The 15,647-nt window shown below is 31.1% G+C and overlaps 1 long non-coding RNA gene across 1 annotated transcript; it reads left to right on the forward strand.

Moving 5' to 3' along the window:
• The first annotated feature begins 8,371 nt into the window (after positions 1–8,371).
• Positions 8,372–13,940, forward strand: LOC138889012 (uncharacterized). Its single transcript, XR_011406556.1, has 2 exons — positions 8,372–8,850; positions 13,446–13,940. It is a non-coding gene; the product is annotated as an uncharacterized lncRNA (long non-coding RNA).
• Positions 13,941–15,647: the final 1,707 nt, after the last annotated feature.

Below are 15,647 nucleotides of genomic sequence, written 5' to 3' on the forward strand. Positions count from 1 at the left end.
AACAACCTACCCACTAATGTGGACCAACTAACTTCACTATTTATGCTAATTTATGGCTTTAGCTGCCTAGTATCAAATATATTACTTTCTCCGTTCAATTTATTTGCCACACTTCCATTTTAGTCCGTCTAAAAAAATATAAATTTATTTATTCAAAAATAATTGAAATTAAAAAAAATTATTTTATTTTTAATAAGATTATATGTTATCACAAAAAATCAATAGCTCATTCTAATATTTTTTTTCTTGAACTTCATGTCCAATAAAATAATGCCACATAAAATTGACAGAGGGAGTAATAGGTATGCTTTTATTATTGTCATATCTATATCTATATATATATTAAAGCAAGAAAGTTACCATATATAAATGACATTATGGTTAAGCTAGATGGCAAGATAATAAATGTCAATAGTATATGATAACTTTATTCTATATTTGATTATTTTAGTTAAATACAAGTATAATATATATATATATATATATATATATATATATATATATATATATATATACGGACTTTGAATTAAAATATAATTTTAAATTTATAGATAAAGTTATAAAATTTGAATTTAAATTAAAAATAAAATTTATCTTTTTTTATCATGTTATCATACTTAATTCGGTTAATGATCATATGCAATCATGTTAGGAACTTTTGTTATTTTTCTAATTATTTAAATACTACTTTCCTCTAGCAAAAAAAACTATTCCATACAACTATAAAATTCTTTCACATTTAAATCCTATAAATATAGTTCTTTGAAACATCGTAGCTAGATTTGAATAAAACGAAATTCTTTTAAAATAAATGTAATATATAAGGTACACGTCTATGTTTATCTAAATAACAAAAAAGAGTTTACAAAATCAAATAAAAATTTACTTACATATATAATAAAGTAAACATACATGCTGGAGAAAGAAACATCACAAAATCAGTCAATATAAAAATAAAAATAAAAAAAAGGTGTTTCTTTTTTCTTCTCGAAGAATATTTGTTTGAAGAGTCAATTTGCATAAATGGACATCAAACAATTAATAAAACTTTAACTATACAATTGTTATCATTAATTTCAATTTAGCACATTCAAGGAATTGAAGGGTATAAGCTGAAACTCATTCATTTAGCTGTAGTCAAGCCAATATTGCAAGATTATAATACTTTTTTCGTTGAAGAATATTAGTTTTGAATCATTAGATTACGTGAAAGGTTTTTTTTTCAAATTCAGCAAGAGAGAAATTAGTTTTTAATTGATAGTTTCTATAGCGACTTTTAAGTGTAACAAAGAGTATATATAAAGAAAAAATTGGTATGATGTGAAATATTTTTTTTAAAATGTAAACAAACTATTTTGAAAAAACTCTTTACTTTTGTTAATTCAAAGATAATAAAAAGATAAGATATTTTTGAACATTAGTAGAGAGTTTTAAAATTATTATAATAGAAGTTATATCATGGATAAACTCAAAAAATCGAAATCTTATGGAATATTTACATAATATCCGGCCATATTTATTGTTTACTTTTTATAGCTAATATAATATTTTCAATTACATTATCATAAAAATAATTATTATTGAAAAATAATGTTTTAGAAACTGAAATTTTAAGAAAGAAATATTTTTTAAGAGATATCAACACACCAAATAAGAGTACAAGTAGTAGTAAAAGAGTGAAGTCTTATCCAAAGAGTTATTCATTGTCTCAACATTTGATTGTTTTGCCATAAATATGAGTTATTATTTTGCTTACTGACTATTTTTAGGATCCAATGACATTGGCAAGAATGGTATCAAAAAAGAAAAATAGAAAAAATGATTAATTTTTTTCATGTAGTTAATATCCAATGATTATCTATATTTACTGAAAAAGTGTAAATTTTAAGATTATTTACATACAATCCAAATAACTTAAATATTTGACATGATTAGTGTCCGCGCATCCGTGCGGGTACTAATACTAGTATACTATATAGTACAAAAGTTGGAATCTCGTGCTGGTTTAATGTTTGGCAGCCTCATATGGTCTTGCTTAATTACCATATCTCCACGATTGGGAATTAGACATACCAACATATTTTGATTTCTCTAATTGCCTCGACATCATTATACAAAGAATCGATTTTTATACTAAGATAGCTACTGTTTCCTTATGGACACCAATCCAAAATTCAAAATAGTATGTAATCCTATGTGAGAATAGGTGCTGATTGTTATGATAAAAATCAAAATATGGTGGATGTCTACTCTTCCTCCATGATCTTTCTCTCAAATGGTTAATGACATATTCAATGACATATTTTCTATGTTCAATGACATATTCCATGACATATTTTCTTCACTTTTCATGCCTATATAAAGGCCTTGTAATAGATAGGAAAATACACACAATTGAAGAAGAAAATCTCTTCCTTCTCTCTATCTCTATTTCTTGTTCATGTTTTACTAAATTGCTTTTATTTCTTGTTCATGTTTTACTAAATTGCTTTTATTTCATAACACGTTATCAGCACGAGTCTCTAACCAATTGTATATATATATATATATATATCTACAAAAAAAATTCTACATCCGGAAAGATTACAATTAGAAGCCATACATATCATCACATGGTTAAATGTAAAGAGAAACTACATATGGTAAGTAATGAAATGTAAGAAGGTATGATTATCTTATACTTGTCATTCCTTTAAAATCTCATATGCACACAACTTCGTACTACACCTGTATTGCATAAGCACATATTAATATTACATCTTTTATATCACATGAATGGAATAAAATTTTCGAAGTTCTATATGTGAAAATCATAGTAGCAGTTAATTGTTGATATGATGCATGTCATGGTAACCAAGGATATTTTATATAAATTGTCCTATGCATATTTATGTGTTAACTATCTTCAATCTGTCCTGCCGCTTTAAACATTTTCTTTTACTTGGATGAATATTTTTTTCCTTTTGGATTTTTACACTTGCATATAGTACAAAAAAAAGGAATAAAAAATAAAATAAAATTGGTCATACTGATTAAAAGCATAAATCATCTTGAAGAAAACAAGAAATACTTCACATCTTTATCTAGGTTGATTAATTAGTACTTCTTTGATATTTGGAAAACAAACCAGCTATTTGAAAATATACTTCATAATTTATGATCGTATCATTTGAAAGCAAACAATGATTAGTATGATTACTAGAAGAGGTATTTTTGAGTATCCATGACCTACTTGATGTTTGCTACTGACTTACCATTTTTAAGTATTTTATATGAATGATGCACAAGCTACAACTGGTAAGTTGTTACCTATAATGTCACTTTTCAGGTAATATAAATGCTGAATTTGTGTATTAGTGCTATATATGTGTTAGGTGTACTTTTGATAAATTTATTCACTAATTGCTTGGTTGAATTGAGTGAAGGAAAGTCATGGCGTTAAATCAAATCCAATAGGTAGGGTATACCCCGAAAACAACAATATTTTTGAGAGAGACTCAATAAATATTATGACAATGATTTTATGATCCTTTTAAACTCTAATAGAATTTAGAAAAAATATTCTGACTACAAATGATTGTATTTCATATAGATGTTACAAATAATTAATAAAGCTTTACGCTGATTTGAGATTTGTACACTTATTTAAGAAAGCAAATTTGATTTGCTAAGTTGCAAATTAGTTGTATATAATTTTTTTGGCATGTGATTGAAATTAAGGCTTGAGAATGAATCTCAATATTGTTTAGCCTATTATGCCATTAATTGAGAATAAGACATCGAGATCAAGTCCTGATGCTCCATAATGATAAGAGTTGGGTTTGAGTCCCAATTTATTATGGTCTAACATGCCTTTATATTGGTAAGACATTGGGTTTGAGTCCCAATGTACTATATTGATGATATAATGATGACTAAAGAAAACTAATATATTTTTCATGAAAAAGGCATGAAAATTGTCCCACTTGATTTGTTTCATTCTTGAAGTGAATGTGATAACAATGCATAATAAGTTTCAATGAAGACAATTGGTTGAACAATGAACGTGGGCGTTCCAAATATCAAAATAATAATAATCATCACTATGATTATAAAAGGAGAACAATAAGGGTCCTCAAAATAGTCCTTCAAAATGTGAAGGCAATGCTTACCATCAAATTGGTATGAAAATAATAAAGCACGTCGCTGATTATGATCCATTCCTTGAAGAGAATGTGACTTATGATAAGCATTGAGAATGCAAACTCATTCCTAAAGTTGAATGTGGCAATATGTGATAAAAGCAATGAATAAAGACATGCAATTCATGATTATATGAATACCACACAACTCACCTCTAAGGGAGGTTTGAGTAAAATAAAGAGAATAAATATTATTGTGTGGTTACATGAATATGTCATTGATCGCGTACATGTGATATGCCAAATATTATTTTTCCATGCCTTATAAAAGTTATTAAAGGCAAAATTAAAGCAAGAAATGATTTTGCTTATGATGATTTTGACCATGATAATTTATTATGATATAATTTTCTCCGTGAAGGAGACATTTATCATTTGAATGGTATGATAAAAGATCTTGTAGTACAAAAGTTGTTAAGAACTCCGGAAAAACTAATTTGTTACTACCCGGATGAATAAACTTATTCATGACATTGATATTGTAAAGTCTCAAAAGAAACTTTTTGAGTTTCAAATATATAAGTCAAAGTGATTGGCATATTGAGACTATAAATGAAAGGAAGATTGAATATCTTCATATTTCTATAATCATACCGGGTAAATATGAAAGGTTACCCGATCTTCTTTCTATTTGTACTACACAAATATAAGCATGATGCTGGAATCATATGCCACAAGTAAACTAGAGATTTACTAAAATAAATATTAATTGGCATGACCGGTTGACCATATCGGTTCAATTATGATGCGAAAAATTAATTAAGAATTACATTGACACATATTGAAGAATAAAAGATTCTTCAAGAATTCTCTTGTGCTGCTTATTCTCATGATATACCAGTTAAAGGTTGGGATTGAATCCTTTGATTTCTGGAAGGAATAAAAGGTGATATATATATATATATGGGCCCAGTCACCTGCCACGTGGACCGTTTACTATTATATGATTTTAATAGATGCATCTATTTTATGGTCACATGTGCATTTGTTATCAACTTGTAGTTTGGTTTTTGCAAGATTGTTTGCTCAAATTATTAGAGCACAATTCCAGAATATAAATTATGATGATTTATCTTAATAATACTGGTTAAAATCCAAGTTGGTTTAGCAGAAATTGTATGCTCCAATTATAGCTAAATCATTGGTTATGAGAACAAAACTTCCAAAAACAAAATTTGGTATGAGATTTATTATTTAATATACAGCAGCACTTGTACGCATCTAGCCAAGTTATAAAAACTTCTCCCTATCACAATCGGTTCAGGGTCAGAAACCAAATAATTTCTATATAGAAATATGGATGTGCTATATGATTTAATTATGCCACCAAAATGCACAAAGATGAGTTCCCAAAGATGGTTGGGAAATGTGTTGGTGATCCCAACATTAGGGGGAGAAAATGGGCAGCTGAGAAAGTGATACGTGAAATGAATTATTATGAATACATATAGATCCTCGTACAAGAAAATATAAACTTGAAGTTCAAGTGATAATTCATTTACAAATTATTGCCAGACGCATTTGCTGACCCAAAGCTAAATGTCATATTTCAGCTGCTAATGCTCCAAATAGAATAAAGTCCATGAGGGACAGAGTCTATGGCACGCATGAAGTGTAACAGACCAATCGGTTCCAAAGATAAAACTCCTTGAAGAAGGAGAGGGGCAAATATTCAAAATGGTCATAATAAGGAGGCAAGTGCCCTAGAAGAGCACCACGACATAACACTTCATAAGACCTCATGAGAGAGGCTCAGGTACATGAAAATAATGAAATAAAGAGATCTCAATAAGTTATGTCTTTATTGGGTAATAATGGAACTGACATAAAATGATTGTCGACGATATTGTTAATATAATGTAGCGCTCAATATGATTAATATTGACGAGGATCTTGAGATCAAATCTGTCATGAAATTTGGACGGATAAAAGATTGGCCAAATAAAAAATATGCAATGAAATTGACTTCACTTGAAAAATGTGAAGTTGGACGGATAGTCCAACACCTGAAAGTATAAAGTCAATTGAGGTATAAATGTGTTCTTGTGCGAAAGGTTCAAGTCGATAGACATAAAGACGACTTGTGGCACAAGAAAATTAGTAAATATCCTCACATTGATTATATGGAGACATGTTCTCTTATAGTGGATATAGTCACTTCAGGTTTTAATCTGGCAATATATGAAAAACTTGATATGCGTATAGTGGATATCATTGAAAGATTTAAATTGTCTTGGAGCATATTAAGGTTTCCAAGAAATTTATTAAATAAAGCTTCAAAAATCCTTATACGGATTGAAACAATCAGGGCACATGTGGTATAATCGCCCGAGAGAATACTTGTTGAAAGAAGGGTATAAGAATAATTCAATTTGTCCTTGTGTCCTTATAAAAGGATATGGATTTGAATTTGTTATAATCGCCATGTATGTTGATGATTCAAATATCATTAGAACTCCCGGAGAGCTTCCTAAAGCAGTAGACTGTTTAAAGAATTTGAAATGAAAGATCTTGGAAAGACAAAATTTTGTCTTGGTCTACAAATTGAATATATGAAAGATGAAATTTTTGTCCTTCAATCAGCATACACTAAAAAGATTTTAAAGAGCTTCTATGTGGATAAAACACATCCATTAAGTACCCCGATGGTTGTGAGATTACTCGATATAAATAAAGATCCACTCTGACCTCATGAAAATAATGAAGAGCTTCTTGGTCCTAAAGTACCATATCTTAATGCAATTGGTGCGCTAATATATCTTGCTAACACTACAAGGCATGACATAACTTTTTCAGTTAATGTCTTAGCAAGATATAGCTCTGCTCAAGGAGAAATTGGAATGAAATCAAGCACATATTGCGTTATCTAAGGGGGATTACCGGTGTGGGCTTATTTTGTGGCAATGATTGCAATATCGATCTTATTAGTTATGTCGATGTGAGGTATTTATCTGACACACACAAGGCTTGATCTCAAACATGTTATGTGTTTACATGTGTGGCACTGTCATATTTTAACGATCGACTAAGCAATCAATCGTGGCTACTTCTTTTAATCATGCTGAGATAATTGTTATTCATGAAGCAAGTCGAGAATGTGTATGGTTGAGGTCTACTATACATCTTATTCGAGACAAATGTGGTTTGAAGTGTGATAAACTACCCAAAGTTTTGTATGAAGAAAATACAACATGCATAGCCCAATTAAAGGGAGGATTCATAAAGGAGTTAGGACAAAGCACATTTCACCTAAATTATTGTTCACACATGATCTTCAAAAGAATGGTGATATTAATGTGCAACGGATCCGTTCAAGAGATAATATGGCTGATTTGTTCACCAAATATCTACCGGCGTCAACCTTCAAGAAACTAGTGTACAAGATTAGGATACGAAGGCTCAACGATGTGAACTGATGATCTCATCAGGGGGAGTTAATACGCGTTGTACTCTTTTTCCCTTACAAGGTTTTGTCCCATTGGGTTTTCCTTGCAAGGTTTTTAACTAGACAACCAAAAGGCGTATTTCTAAATATGTGTACTCTTTTTCCTTCATTAGGGTTTTTTCCTAATAAGGTTTTAACGAGGCACATTATTTATGGACATCCAAGGGGGAGTGTTATGATAAAAATCAAAATATGGTGGATGTCTACTCTTCCTCCATGATCTTTCTCTCAAATGGTTAATGACATATTCAATGACATATTTTCTATGTTCAATGACATATTCCATGACATATTTTCTTCACTTTTCATGCCTATATAAAGGCCTTGTAATAGATAGGAAAATACACACAATTGAAGAAGAAAATCTCTTCCTTCTCTCTATCTCTATTTCTTGTTCATGTTTTACTAAATTGCTTTTATTTCTTGTTCATGTTTTACTAAATTGCTTTTATTTCATAACACTGACTTGATTTTTTTCTTTTTTCCTTTTTTACTTGATATACTCTAACATATCAAATTCTCAAATATATACATTGTTTACCCTTAAATTGTGTAACTTATATTTTTATTCTTGAGAATTATTGCATTATGTTATGGTTGTGTGTCTTTTTGTGTCTGTGCACAAATATATATATATATATATATATATATATATATATATATATATATATATATATATATATATATATAAAGTTGGGAATAAAAAAGTTGATGTGGCATCTTCTATAGATGAGGATTGCTATTTATCTTTTTTTCTCTTTTTTTGGCATTCTTTTCCTATTTTTTCTATTCGTTTGTATTAATACAAAACTTTCATTCAATTGCTATTTATGTTCTCAAAAGCCATGCTCTTCCAAAAATTGTGGAACGGTTGCCACAATAATTAATAACAATTACCGTTGCAATTGAAAGGATGCCAACAGATGGAAAGTTACAAAAGTGAATATAATTGTAGCACATAAAGTAGTAAACCACTGCAACACTCTTCCACTTTTCAGTCAATCTTTCACCCATTTTAATCTTCATAAAGCTTAATTAATACACAAACCATATATACATCCAACAAAGAAATGTTTATCTGACTTGGATTTGGAAAAGCTTCCAATGTTACGATTTAATGTTAGAGTTCAATCTTCCCCACACACAAAAAAAAGGAGGAGAGGCCAGGAATTTAGAGCAGGTTTTGGAAAATTTGAGATTCAAGATTTTATTCATCTATTACAGGTATTTGCTTTTTCCTTTGACTTTTTTATTGAAGCATTGGTAATTTTTTTAATTTTTTTTATGCATGTGTTGTTACTGCAGTGAAATTTTTTTAAAACACCGCGATTTCTTCATTGAATTTATAGAAAAAGGATGATAAAATTTCACAATGGTAAGAAAATTTAGATAAATAGAAAAAAGAAGATAACTTTCATATAGAGAATTAGGAAAAAGATATAAATATTTGTCTGAATGATTGAATGGTCTTGATGGGGAAAGAGAGAAAAAAAATTAAAAAGGAAAAGAAATACTAATAAAAATGAAGCATACTGTACCATGAGGCAACGCCAATTTACACAAAAACAAAAAAAAAGAAAGGAAATAAAGGAAAAGAAAATAAGGGGGGAAAGAAAAAGAAGAAAAAGAAAAACGAAAACATAGAGAAAACAGCGAAGAAGGAGAGAAAGAAAGGTAAGAAAATTAGTGATAACATGCCAATTGATTTCGTAGTTAATGACTTTTGCAAATTTTGGAGTCAAGTTTCTTTCCTATAAAGTAATATGAAAACTTTTGATTGTAAATATCTTTCAATTTTTATATTCATACTTAGCAGTTAAATTAAATGTGAAATTTTTCCTTCTTTTTCTCAAAATGAATTGAATAATTGTTAACCTTCTTCCTATTTGTATTCTTTATTAGTAGTTTAACATTGTGCGTTTTTTGAAGATAAAAGAATAATATTTGAGCAATATAACAACTATCGTGAGCGAGCCAATAATATATTCTTTTATGGTCTCATGGGAATACGTCGAGGCTCGGCAATATCAACTTTTACCATTTAATTTTTGAGAAGGCTTGACTACTTCTTGAGAATTATATTTGAGTTCAACTTTTACCATTTAATTTTTATTTATTTTCTTGAAAGATGTATGGGTTGGGAAGTAAGAAGAAAAAAAATGAAAGAAAAAGGGAAAAGGTAAAAGACGAGAGAAAGATATAATTTCACTTATATAGGTTATCTAAAAGGATGAACTATCTTTAGAAGATAATACAATTTCAATGATGAAAACTTAAAAATCTAACATATTTAGATATGACCACTAATATATTTTTTTATTATTCGGATATTAAAACAATATTATTTAAATCTTTTATAACCGCGCGAAACGCGAAAAAGATCCCTAGTGCAATAGTAATTGAGGAAATGCAAGAAGAGTTGGCAAAGGTGCGTCAATCAATATCTAACAATAAATGCTTCTTAAATTTATATATATTACTAGTAAATTTATCCGCGCTTCGCGCGGTCATCGAAAGAGAATAAAAATATGGGTAAACAATAATTGTTAGAATTCTTATCACATAAAATCAGTCTTTACTAATAAAAGAGTAGCTAAAAGACATAAATATAATTTCCAAACTCATGGTCTTGAGATAACTCATGCAGTCTTTTAAATTCATCCTTAAGTTTAACGAAATGTAATTCTTATTCTCGTTTTGTTCTTACAAATAATATTAAATTTTATGTAAAGTGGTCAGTTTCAACAAAGTATGTTCTATACTATCAAGAGCATACAGTGAAAGATTAGGGAAGCAGTACTCTTTGATCAGTTTTAGCCTCTGAATATCTCCAACATAACACTATTAATTTGGTTTCATATATATACCTATCAACAACCAAGAAGTTCTCTGTTGCAGACAAATATCCAGCACAACTTTTAGTTCCCTATAAATATATTTATGCAATATGTTTGTATTTTATGATATTATATTAAACAAAAATAAAATACAAAGAAAGAACAATTTCCCTCTACATCAAAAATAAGACTCAAATTATATATGAGGTAATAAAGAAATTTTCATATTTGAAATCGTTTACCCACAGTGAAATAGTTTTTGATAAAACATGAGTCAGGTAGTAGTAATACCCTGGAAAGCAAAGCCGAAATCAATTATTAGTAGGTAAAGAAGTATATTAAGATCAAATTTATTCCCCTCAGGTGTCCACGTTTAGAATTATAAGATTATTTATTAAAATTACAAGATTATTTATGAGAAAGATTTTTGAATTTTTAAAACAACACTATAACCTAAGATCTACCCTACGAAATTGCATATTTGATATATGTTATGTAAGATCATACTAAAGCAATTGCAATGCATAACATGTTAGCTAAATCCCTTAAGGTAATATCTGTAAGAACCAAAAAAAATCAAAAGTTGTGGCGGGGCTTAAATCTCATCTTTAATGTTTTAGTATTTTATAAACATAAAATTAAAACTAAAATATAAATAAAAAAACATGTTTAAAATATATAAAATTCAATTAATTAAAAAGTAAGTGTGTGTATGTGTGTGCGTATTATATATATATATATATATATACGAACATATTAACAGAAGTGTAAGCATGAAAAGTAGAACCAATTAAGAAATTGGAAAAAAAACAAAACAATAAAAACATACCATGATGAAATAGAAAGATGAACAAATAAAAATTTAACAAAAACATACATGAATGAGCACCATCTGGTAAAACACTGTGTTGTTGCTTTTCCAATGAGCCTCTTCATAGGAGAAAATAGAAAAAACTTTCCCTCACTTCATATGGAAGGGATGCTTAAACTTTTGTTACTCTTAATATGCAAGGCACGAGAATTGTCCTATCTTTATGAAGAAGAAACTGGGATACTGGAAAAATGGGATGAACAGAATTATTAATTCTGGCAACTTTTAATTGCTATCATTATTTTCATAATTGTAACATCCCATCTATAGCAGCCGTTACATTTTTTTTTAATGGTATTACAGTTACTTCTTCAGTCATATAACCCTCAATAAAGAGGTGTAAGACTGTAAGTTCAATGTGTGTATGTTTTAAAAAATAAGATTAAAAGGAAAAAATGAAAGCAAAAGTCAAAAAAAGGAGAATAAAAATAAATAGAATCCCTACACAATGAAAGACATCATCTTTCTCATATATATATATATATATATATATATATATATATATATATATATATATATATATATATATATATATATATATATAGATGTGATAGGGTAAAGTGAACCATTACAGTTAAAGAGTATGAGTCAAACATGATGTGCGGCTGCTCCGCATCATTCAATTACATTTTTTTTTTTGCTAATAAAGATACTGATAGTATTAAAATTTAAATAGTAACATTATTACAAAGTGGAATCATTCGTGATATAGTAGTATTTGAATGGTCCTTATTGAAAGCAGTTAAAAAAAAGAGTGGGGGAGATATAAAATGTATTGGACTCTGTCACACCTCCTTTTTGCGCGCCCTGCCCCGAAGGGTTAATGTGCGAGGGGAGTTTTTCCAATTTAAGTGACAATATTCGAAATGGGATTATTTATTTAATTCAGAGTCGCCACTTGGGAAAGGTTTGGCTTTTGGTGTCCCAAGTCACCGGTTTATCTTGAATCCCAAATCGAGGAGATTTTCGACTTTTCCAAATGAAGTCTGCGAACCAGAAATTCTAAGTAAGGAATTCTGTTGACCCGAGGGAAGGTGTTAGGCACCCTCGAATCCCGTGGTTCTAGCACGGTCGCTTAAATTGTTATAATGGCTAAATATCTGATTTAAATACATGTTGTGACTTATGTGCTTTTATTAAGTTTTAACCGCTTTTATTATTATCATTTATTTTACAGAATTGCAACGTCGTGAAAATGCATATCGAACCACGTCACAATCAATGCACCCGTAGTTGTTAACACATTTTTGACTCCGTTGAGACTTGAATTTGGGTCACATCAATGTGCACCCGATTTTAAGAATATAATTTACTTAAACCGTGCCTAAAGAGTCTAACGCGTTATTATTTTGTAGAAAGCCATGAAATTTATTAAATGGCCTATCTTGAGTTCTAGATAATTATCATGGTTATTTATGGAGGGCCCCGCAATTGTTGCACTTTTATTTGGCGAGGCTCATCTCTATTTTTTAGAAAAGATATCCTAAAGTGGCTACATTTCTAATGCATTTGTCTCTAAAACTAGAAGAAAAGGTACGTGCTAATTCAACTATAGGCTTTTGCCTAATTCGGATTCTTATCAATTTCTGATTGATTATTTACAAAGTGGAGGGATGTCATAACTCATGAAACATACTTTAATTGGGCAAAGAAATTACACTCGAGATTGACCCAACATTATACTTGTGTCCAAACGTTTCTTGAATTGAAATTTACTAGACTGATTGGGGCCGAATTAAAGGAATTAACTACTAGGCATTGTCACTAATGGGATTTGAACATAATATTATGTACTGCCTAACGAGTTATGATAAAAGAAAACTAAAATGAACAAAGAAACATTTGTGTAAGGTGGAAATATTCTATTCTATGCATGTCGTTCAGTTGAACGGGAATCCTAGTCAAAATCTATACTAATTCTCCATGCCCTCTCTGTATTGTGTCATTACATTTTTGTACCAGCAAACAACTACAAACTAAGAAGCTAGAGGCTAAACTTGATTGGGTATTATCTAACTAATCTTTCATTACTGAATCACACTAATCAATTTATACAATCTGAAGTCAGTATATCACAAACATTTACAAACAGATATCTAAATCTTCTTCAGGAAACTCCTTTCATTTCATGCTTTTGAATTGTTACAGTTAACACCAAAGTTGGGTTTGAAATGTGTACCTGGAAACACTGAAAATGCAAAGGAGAAGAAGAAAAAGATGGGGAAATCAGCAGCAGCAAGAAACAAAATAGCAGCAGCAGCAGGGCAAGATAGCAGCAGGCAAAGCAATATAGCAAGAAGCAGGCTCGAGTGCAGAAATGCAACTATGGCCAACAGAAAGCAATAGCCAAATAACAGCAAAACCCAGTGGAGTAGAATCAGAACTCCAGACAGACCAAACCAGTGGTAAACCAATGAAGACACTCGACTAATAGACACAACTGGAATTTCAAAGAATCAGAATTGATTTGAACAAGTTGAACAATTAAAACCCAATAATAATAGGAGGAAAAAGTTTCTGATTGTTGGTTGTATCCCTTCTATCCCTTAATCTCTCTCTATCTATGTGTATCTGTTTTGTATGTATTTCAGCTCTCCTTTCCGAACTCCTCACAGTGTGTGTGTGTTTTTTTTCCGTTCTGATCCTCTTCTGTATGTCTGTCCCTCCTCTTTATAAGCCTTCCTTACCCCTTTCTAAACAGCCTGTTTAGACTATTACCATACCCCTCCCATGTGCCTTTAACCTTTTTCAGTTCCACTTTAGTTAATTAGGTATAAAAACCTCATCATTCCCTGGTAGATTTAACTTTTCCATTTTATTTAACTAAAAGCAAATATGGGCAGTAGGATATGTTGACAGCATATGCTGTCAAACCATTTTAAAATTAAACAAAAACCTTTATGCAGGCCACAAGCTGTGCACCAATGCACATGAGGTGCACCACTGCACATGCTGTGCAAGAGTGCACATGCCCTCCAATTCAGCATTTAAACCAAACATCCCTTTTACATTACTGATCCAAATCATCAGCTATAAGTAAACAAATTTGGTTTTTAATTGGTTCAACAAATGTTCAACAGAAGCAAGTTGATTTACTATGCTCAGACAGTTGAAACTAATTGACGACTCATGTCGATTCGACTATATTAGCATTAACATACACAATCGTAGCCAAAAATCAGACATTCAAAAGTATGGGACACATGACTCGACTTATACTGATTAAAACAGAATTGTACTTCGAGGAATTAGTTAGTCAGTACAAATTTGGAATACAACCAATACACATGCCTCATCAGAATAGGAGGGGAGGGATTCAGACAAACACAGAGGTTCAAACAAAGTGGACAAACAAAAGTTGATAAAATTAAAACAAATATGAACAGTCTTTTAAAACAAATCACACGGGCTAAAAACAAATAAAGGAAAAGAAAGCAGACTCACCTTAAACTTGAAAAGTTAAAAGTTTGAACCCGGATTTGGACAGACCTTTCTTAAGGCTGAACGGACTTTAATCGAAGTGTTTCTCAGATGAGAAACACTTCGATTAAGGTCCATTAGACCTTAATCTCTTTGGTTTGAACCGTTTTGAACCAGTGACGAGGGACCTTGTGGTTTCAAAACTCAGATCTAATATTCGTGCTTCCCTGGTTAGATTCGGACCAAACCAAGTATGGTTTGGTCACGAGGAGGGTCCGGGGAGTGTCTGGTATGAAGCTGGGGTTGGTTGGTGTAGATCGAGTTTTGACTCGAATCTTCAAATGAAGATTCGAGGACCTGGGGGTGATTCGAACCAAACGGTTAACAGGTCTATGTTCAGGGTGGTGAGGGGGTTCTATGGTGTTCATGGCGAGGTCACCGGCGTTCATGCCGCCGGTTTTCATGGTGAAGAGTGCAGGGGCGGCTCTAGGGTTTGTGGGTTTGGGTGAAGACGACGAGGCTGGGGTATTGGATAGGGGGGGCAGGGTAAGGATCTAGGCTTATATAGTTAGTGGGTGGGTTGATCTCAACCGTTAGATCAATCTAGATCTACGGTTTGGATCTGATGGTCTTAAATGAAACGGTGTCATTTTGAGGGTTGAGGGTTGGGGTCGGTCCGAGTGAGACGGGTCGGGTTTATTGGTGGGTTATGGGGAATTGATCTTGGCCGTTGATCAATTTGAGATCAACGGCCCAGATCAGGCACGACTCAAACGACGTCGTTTGGACACCCTGGGTATCAGATGGTCTGGACCGGGCAGGCCTGGGTCTTGGGCTGTTCGTTTGGGCCAATTTTGTTAAAATTGGACCAAGTCCGGAAGGGAAGGGGTCCT

Source organism: Nicotiana sylvestris, chromosome 4 (genome assembly GCF_000393655.2).
Source record: "Nicotiana sylvestris chromosome 4, ASM39365v2, whole genome shotgun sequence".
Classification (NCBI taxonomy): Eukaryota; Viridiplantae; Streptophyta; class Magnoliopsida; order Solanales; family Solanaceae; genus Nicotiana; species Nicotiana sylvestris.